Here is an 8,977-nt window from a genome sequence, read left to right on the forward strand (position 1 = left end):
TGGAAGGTAAATTTCCCTACATTTTCTAGAAAGTGTCAGTTTTGACTTCGGGCTTTTCTGCTAAAACATATTAACTATCTGTGTACAGCTAATAAAACTCAAGAGTATGTTCTTTTGGAAAATTACTTAGCATTTTAATAATTTACAAAGATTGCTTCAATCAGCACAAGACACTTTTATCTCTAAAATATAATTTACACTGAAAATACCATTTTTTCCCCTTGCACCTGGAGCTCTATGATCGTCGGACTGGAGAGCCTGATAAGATCTTGCTGAAAGCACAGGAGAAGTTGTTTTTAAATATAAATGTTTTATTTTGTTTTTTTGTTGCTACAGTTCGGTACCATTTGATGACTGACAGAGCAATGTCTTATATAAAAAAAGTAAGAGGGGTCTTTTGTGAACATGATGGATTATCACTTAGGCTCAGATTCACAAAGGTGTTTAGGGTCCTTAGGTCAAATTAGAAGCCTAAATAAATTTGTGGATCTGGGCCTGACTCTTTTATGTATTACATTATACCCTCACCTACAAAGACTTACACACATGCTTAATTTATGCCCTTTAAACAGTTCTGTTAAAGTCAGTGGGGCTACTCACAGCGCAACATGGGGTCCTTATTCTCATGATCTCTTCTTCTTGCTGTTTCCCCAAATAAAATAGTCTCAGTTATCCTCCCACATGCCAGGGACAAACCTGCAGAAACAGGCTCTGGGAGAGCAAATCTGTGTGCGGCTCCCCAGCAGAATTCTTCCCCTATTGTTCCATTGCCATAGCGGGTGTATAGGAGGTGAAATCCATCCACACAGAGTCAGACTCTGTCACTACACACTGGTTCTCACCCAGGGTGCTCTCCTCCCAGCCCCCTGACAACGTAGTTGACTCCAGGGCACCTTGGACCATTTCATTTACATCATTTTCTCTTGCTCAGACACTGTAATACCCAAATGCTCTCTGTGAGGACTAGAGGGGGGAGAAAATGGCACTTAGAAGGAAGTTGACCCCTACCTTACACACAGAAAGGAGAAGGGAGAGCCATACTAGAGGCATTGGAGGGGAAACAACTTAGTGCTAAGTATGCCAATGCTAAAACCACATCATGCCTTTCATATGGGTGCCTTCTCATCTCTCTCACACAATACAGTATGGGTCCCTACAGCAAGGAGTCGGGCTGATTAAATGTGATATTCAACTGTGTACATCGCTTCCCGTTTCTGAAGGGGGAAGTCTCACTCAGATGGCTCCTTTAAAATCCTGGCAAGCAGAAAAAAAATCATGGATGATAAAGGCAAAACAATGACCTTACAGAGTGCTCCACTCCCTGCTGGACAGTATTTGTGTGAGTGCTCAGACTTTCTTAAACATGCTATAGTCCCAAAAGACACCACTGACTAATTCTGCCAGCCTTCCTCCCTTTAATAGTACCCTTCTCTCCCAACCAGCCCTGTGGATTTCAAGGGGATCACTGATCCAAGGTTCTACTCGCCAGGAATGAGGGGAGCATAAACAGACCTATAATTAGTAGAGCACCTTGGAATGTAGATAGACAAACATTTGATCCTTTTTCACCCTGCCACCTTATCAGGGGCTAAAGTACAGAGGGGCTTGTGGGAGGACAGCTCCTCGTCCTCTGCCTAAAGGGATAATTCCCTTCCCTGAGTTTGGGGAAGCTCAGCTCCTTTTCCTGACTCTTATTGAGAGGTAGAATTAAGACTCAGCCAGTAGGCAGGAGAGTCAGAAGTGGAAATAACAAGAGGAGGCTTCAAACCTTTCCTAGCAGTAGGTGGAGCAGCACTGGCACTTGATGGGGAGTCTCCTATCTGCATCTACTTCTGCTCTTCCATAGGAAGATGATTCCCTTCCCTTCTAGGAAGGCAGCGGGGCAAAGAGGTGCACTGGAGTCCATTTCATCTCTCTCTCTCTTCAGGATAAAAGGGAAAACCTACTATAGGCTTTGTTTCCTTTAGCAGAATCCAGGGGAAACAGCATGTGCCCTCCCCACAATGGTGGGTGTGGATGGGAACAGGGTGGGGAGGATGCATGCAAGCTCAAGGGTTGACCCTCTCTACATAGCTCTATATTCTGTGCCTGCAGAAACACAAACACGCCCTCCCTTTATTTGACTGAGTATGGGTCAGTTTGCAGACATTTCCCTTGACTCCTTTTCCACCATGACATGTCCCTTCATACAAGATGAGGCCACCCAGGATGGCATACTGCCACCAGAATTGGTGAGCTTACCCTCACCTTATTTAGATCTGCTTTAACCACTGGTGCTGAGCCAACATCCTCACAGACACGTGCACTTTCATATCAGTTGGGCAAGTTAGTGCTGCTGAGCCTTGGGTGACCAGATTTCTGAAAAGAAAAACCAGGACAACCACATGGCAGTGAGGAGGGAGCAAAGTAGGATGACACAACCTTTCTCTAAGTGTCTTGGACATAGTAAAAATTGATGGAGAAAAAAAATAATAACCCCCAAGCCCTCAACCCTTTCCACAGCCACTACCCTGGCTCCCTCACTCTAGTACTGATTCCAACTATCCCAAGCCTTGCTGCAATGGCTCCTCTGCTAGTCTGTTCCACATAGGTTCTTAAACCGCCCTTATCACCATAGCATGTGAGAGCCTTCCAATAGCCATTAAGTGACTAATATCTGTCACCTGTGGTTTGTTCCGTCTCTAAGCCTCTCTCTGTGGGAGAATCACATGTGCAAACACAGGTGACTGCTGTGCCTCCCCATACAGTCTGGTGTGATCCATGATCTGCCTCCCAGGCCCTGTTCTGCAGTTCCCGGTGCTCTGCCCTGGCCTAGGTTGGCTGGGGCTGGGTGGCCTGCCTGCCACAGGGACTCGGGGTGACTGCCACTGGGGCTGTGCTGCCTGGCGCACTGGAGCTGGGGGCACTGCAGCTGTGCTGGGGGCCGTGGTGGGGGTGCTCTGAGCTCCTGCAGAGGAAGAGGGGGTGGAGTTTTGGGCACAAGGGGAAGGGCCAGAGGCTAGCTTCTCCCAACAGCCAGGTCACCCACCGCCCATATGTGCAAGCTAGTGTTTTGTTTTGGGTTTTTCTTAATGTGTTTGTGTTAGAGTAGGCTGAACTTGCTCTCTGAGCAGATGGTGGTGTGGTTTTTGATGGCCTTTAATTTCAGGCAGTGTTTGTTCCACGGTCTTCATCTGCCCTCCCTCCCAAGGAAGTTCTGTCTCCTGCACAGAGGAGCTTTGCCCTGGGGATAGAGAGTTGCATTGTGCCTGCCGAACAGAGTTGTTAGCCACCACCACCATCCTAGAGCTTTAGGCAATCTTTCAAATGTGCAGTGCCCAGGCCATAGAGTGCCTTAAAGATATGGAGTGAGTCCATGAACTTGACTCAGTATTCTACAGAAAGCCAGTGTAGACAGCTCTGTCATGTGCTCATGGTAACCCACTACCCTCCTTATGCCTTGACCCTCCCTCCTTACTCAACCTTATCTATAGAAGACTTTAACTTTCACAGCCCTTAGTCTGGTATAATATTACCCAGCAGTCTTCCGCAGTCCTTGAGTAGATAGCTAGGAGGGAGGGGTTCTTCAACCTTACAGGTGGGATTTTCAGAAATGTTTAAATGGCATAGGAACCTAACTCCCACTGACTTTCAATAGGGATTATGTGCCTGTCACATGGATGCCTTTTGCAAATCTCAGCCCCATGAATAATGTATGCTTCACAAGTTAAGGGTCTAGCCTCTCCTGGATAGCATGTCCCAAACCCATTGTGTAATTCCCACAAGGGGAGTGCCAAGGGCACATCTAGATGGATGAGGAATGAGGGTGGGGAGAGAACAGATCCCGTGGTCTGTTTGAGGTTGGATATATCTGATCCACCCACAACGTGACCTTTCTCCGGGTGAGATTCTGCTTCCCTTATTCCCGTGGAGTAGCTTGGCTGTTTTCAGTCAGCAGACTAAGGCACTACCTAGCATAAGTAAGAGTCTGGGCCCCTATGTAGGCATCATTCCCCGCATGCAACAGCATTTTTGGCAGAGGAAACCAGTTCTGGGGTTTACAGTCAACCAGAATGTGGTGCAAATACAGTGCTAATTTGTGCTTGGCTTGGAGCAATTTGACAGAATCAAATACTGTTGCAGCCTCCTTTGCTGTGGGAGGTTTGCAGATCACTTCAGTATGTATGCCATCTTCTTTCCCAATTGTTTTTGAGTTGGCTTGCATTATTCTGCCCTTTGGAAAAAGTGCATTAGTTTTTCCCAAAGGAATGGGAATATTTTCAGTTTTTTTCTTAAAAAACTCCAAACCCAAATCCAAACAGTTCCTTTGTTTGTCAGAAATGTGACTGTCACTATCATTATTTAAGACATCACCCTGTGTTATGGCCACAGGGGTGAATGCAAGCTTTTTAAATGGAAAAGTGCACCGCTGTCTCATTTGCTTAATAATGGTCAACACATTTAAAGTCAAAATCTAGCTAAGCAGCTCTTTTATGGTCTCTGACTGCTGCACTGGTGTCACTTACTTTCTTTTGTTGTTGAAAAATCAGGGATATAGAAAATCTTAAATGTCATGTCTGAAAAAGAGCAGCAAGAAATTGACACACAAGTTACATAGCATCTTTTCCTCTCCTGGAAGAGAAAGAGGCCCTGCAACAAAAAATGCCACTTGACTGATTTGTTTGATCCATCTGCTAGGTAGGCAATAAGGAATAGCATTTTACTGGCTTTTTATGGAGTATTAAAAATCTAAAGAAGCCATGTTTTCTCATGGATAAAGTAAAATAATAAAGGGCTTGAACAGAGACACTGTCTGCATTGATGTGACCTCACACTAATTGACAGTGTGTGTGTGGGAGAGAGAGACATTCTTTATTTCAGTTCCATTACAATTCTTTTAAATATTTATTTCTGAAATGTAAATTCTGCTGAAAACTGAGGACATTGCTCTGGAAAAAGCATACAGTTGCCTACCACTGGTGTTGTTGCTCAGTGAATATCCAAGTCCCTTTTGGAAAAACAAAAGGATTCAGTTCTATAAACAAGTCCCTCCATTGAATTATATTTTTTTTTAAAAAAAACCTGGTGACTCCTGGTTGAACCACTGCTCTGCTATGTGTGAGCTGAAGTTCTGCAGAGCTAGTGAGAAGCAGAAGCACTAGTAAAATAAATTGGTTACAAACAGTGGAAATAATCTAGCAGTCACATACAGAAATGTGGCATTAGATATGACTTTGTTTTCAGATCAGTTTGTTCTCATTTATCTTTATTTTGAATGTAAAACGTTAATAAGCTCCTTAACAAGACTGGTGGGGGAGGGAACATTAGTTGATCGCCTTAATCCCAAGCAAATAGAAAAAGTTCTCAAATTGCTGGATGAAATAACAAACCAGAATCAGTTTATATTTTTTACATGGCTATGAGAGCTTTTCTTCTTGATTATTTCCAGACAGCAGAAGGTTATTAAATTCCACCAAGGAAAAAAAATCCACATTTATTGAAATAAAATGTATTTTTGGTCCTCACTACTTTACCAGTGTTATGAAAAGTATTGTTTGTCAAGGAGGATGTACCAGAGCCACATATCCTATCCCCCTGGCATATTGAAAGGGAGTTATCATGCAATCGGTCTAAGGAAACTGCATTTGTGGAGGGTTAAAATGTATGCAGAACTGCGTGTATATTTCTAGAGCCCAAATGGAGATACTTGTGTCACTTTAAAGTCTATTGTCATTTCAAGGCTATAAATAGGCTTGGCAGGATTAGATTATTGGAAGGATTAGATTAGGATCAGGGTCAGCAGTCATCTGTTCCATCCCCTTACACACCAATGTCCAGAGAGAAAGTTTTTTAAATGTTGTAAAATGTTGCACAAGATGTTAACAAGAATATAATGCAAATAAAGCTCAGGGCTTGGGAAAAATAAATACTACAGACCCAGATTCACAAAGGTACTTAGGCACCTAACTCCCACTATAGTCAAGGGGAGTTAGGCACCTGAATACCTTTGTGAATCTGTGCCTTTGTGCCAGCAGGTTTAGGGGCATTGTCACAAGGCTGATTCAGTACCATGGGCCTCCAGGGCTTAATCTCCCCCTTTCTCTTCCAGGGGCATTTAGGTAAGAAGGGACAGGAGTCAGGAAAGGGTTAATAAAATTGAAAAGATCTAAATTAGAACTGCCTTGCAACACCACTTCCCTTGTAGCGGCGGGTGATTTGAACGGGGCTTGGTGGCGGGTTCCATCCTGCGCGGAGTGGACACGCCCACAGATGGCAGGTGGGGGCCAGAGGCGGCCCCGGTCTGCGGGCGCAGCCTCAGCGGGGAGCAAAGTCCGGGGGGATGCTGTCTCCCCTCCTCCAAGGCGCAGGTACAAGAGGACCGCAGGGTCTCCTACCAGGCGTGATTTCCATAGGAAACCTTTGGTGGAGAAGGAGATGGTGGGGAGCCCACTTCCAGCTCCAGTGGTGAAGCAATCGATCATGGTGAAAAAGATCATGCCCCGAAAACAGCAGCCTGCTGTTGCTTTGACTGAAGCGGAACAAATCCCATGTGTGACTGGTACTGCTTGGACTCCACGGCGCAGCCCCAGGATCTCCCAGAAGGCAGGAAAGGAAAACTTCCCAGTGGAAAGCAGCGAGGCCAAAGACTGTGGAAGCACTGATGCTAACCCAATCTTAGCATCATCTCTCCCTGCCAATGCCTCAGGCCTGGTGGAGAAGGCTGCCCTGTCTACAGTTAACATCACTGTATGTGACTTTCCTCCTCAGGATGAGAGGGATGTGCTGATGTCTAAGAAAATGCACCTATCCTACAGCCTCCTGGATGCTCACCCAGCTTGAACATATCCACACCCACATTCACCCATGGCCTGCAGAAGAAGTGCTCACTCTTTGGCTTTGAGAAGCTCCAAGTGCCTGATGCACTAGCAGATGTGTCTCCAGTGGGTAAGGTTTCCCCTGCCCAGGAGACTCCAGTGAAGCCCGATGCCTTGGGCTCCACTAAGGAATGGGACACAAACATTCCTGGCATCTCCTTCCCCAAAGAGAAACGGAAGAAAAGGAGGATCCCCCAGATAGATAAATCTGAATTGGATGAGTGGGCTGCTCAGATGAATGCACAGTTTGAAGAAGCAGAGCAGTTTGATCTTGTTGTGGAAAGACGCCTCTCCCCCATAATCTGCATTATTCTTTTGTACATAGAGCTGATGTGTTGTTTTTTCAGTCTAAAAATTAATAAAATAGTTCTGTCTGTCAAAAAAAAAAAAAAAAAGAAAAGAAAAACACCAGGGAAAGGGGTGTGCCTATAAGGGCAGGTCTGAAAAGAAGGAAGCTCTCCGAGTACACAAAGGAGCTAGATGTGGTGAAGTATGGCTTGGGTGGTAGGAGGTTGGGTCACCTGGTATCGTAGGAAACCAGAGAGCCCAGGGCAATAACCGAAGGCTGAACCCAAAAGAGAGCTAGCAAGAAACTGAAAGACTCCTTATGTAGGGAGCCTGAAACAGGGCTCTGCAAGGGCCCGGCTCCATAAAGGAATTCCGATGCCTAAATCTCGGGTTTAGGCACTACTGCAATCCTCAAAACTACCACTCAGCTGTCACCTAGCCCTGTAGGCACCTAAACTCACTTGGTGTCTAAATTGCCACTGTAGGAGTTCCCTCAGTGCTGAAGTGTCTGCCTCTGGGTACCATCAGCACAGTGCTGCCTCACACTCAGGGGTTCTCAGGACAAGGTATTTGGTGGCCTCAGAGTGCAGCCACCATCTCATGCTGCTGGCCACACTCACGCTTTTCTTAAAATACTTAATTAGCTTTAGGAAAAACAAATAAATATGCACATATACATGCCCAAATCATTGTAATTTATTTAGTGCTTGCTAGTCAGTCTGTTGTGAAAAGTGATATTAACAAACACACAAGTATCACTTTTCATAGCAGGCTTACTCAGCCTGCACAAGTGCAGGGACAAATTGAGCCCTGGCTGGGAGTTAGGGGGAGTCGGCGAAGACCAGGGGTGATGGGGGTAGGTGGATAGCTGGAGGAGGCAGCAAGGGGCCAAAGCTGAAGCCCCACTGCTGGGGGAAGAAGCCCAGAACTGCACGGCTGGAGCCTGGGCCCCGCTGCTGTACAGCCTGAGTCCGGGGCTGGAGTCCAAAGCTCTGCGGCCAGGGCCAGTTGCCTGCCACCCCAGGGCAGAAGCCCAAATCCTGAGCCCTATTGCTTCTGGGAAGGTGGGGAACTCACTGGCTGCCTGCTCCTCCAGCATTGTGCCCCAGGGGTCTCTGGAGGGGGGCAGGGCCAAACCCTTGCCGGTGGCCCCAGCAACCAACACCAAGGCAGTGCATCCAGGAGCAACAGGGATGGGGAGTGGCTGCTGCTTCCTCCCACCCCCCTATCACAGCCCCAGGTGGCCACATGCTGGCATGGTGGCCGTATTTGAGAAACGCTGCAGCACCTGTTCACTTACCCCCTGCAATCCAAGAATGGGGAGAAGATAGGCGTTTGCCCACTTGTAGGAATACGTTAGACCTGAGTGAATTCTGGGTTTAAATTGAGTTTAGACCTCTACATGAGCAATCGGCCCAAAGCACATGACCAAAAAGAACAAAATCACGAGACAAGGATTGTTTGTGTTTAACATACAGTGACCCTTGACATGCCAGTTTTCTCTTATTTAAGGTTTGAGTTGAGAAAACATGGATAATTGGATGCCAGGTACAGTATATGATCAGCTCTGGTAGCCCTTTTGTTGCCATCTCTCTCAGATCTGAATAAATGAGTTTTCTTCTACTTTCCTCTAATGCATTTTACTTCATCAGGAAGCATCTGAAATAGCACAGAATGCAACAGCCTGCTTACTGAGTGGCACTTCTGACATATTACACCTGTGTCTGGTGATCTATACTGCCTTCTGGAAGAAGTTTAAGTAGGGTGACCCTATTTCCTAAAGAGAAAACTGGACACCCCCAGCTGCTTGACCCAGGGGCTCCCCCCTATGCTGT

The 8,977-nt window shown here is 46.2% G+C and overlaps 1 pseudogene; it reads left to right on the top strand.

Annotated features, from left to right (window-relative positions):
• Positions 1 to 6,249: 6,249 nt before the first annotated feature.
• Positions 6,250 to 8,679, top strand: LOC116825719 (sororin-B-like; annotated as a pseudogene).
• The last annotated feature ends 298 nt before the right edge of the window (positions 8,680 to 8,977 follow it).

This window comes from Chelonoidis abingdonii, chromosome 1 (genome assembly GCF_003597395.2).
Source record: "Chelonoidis abingdonii isolate Lonesome George chromosome 1, CheloAbing_2.0, whole genome shotgun sequence".
NCBI lineage: Eukaryota > Metazoa > Chordata > Testudines > Testudinidae > Chelonoidis > Chelonoidis abingdonii.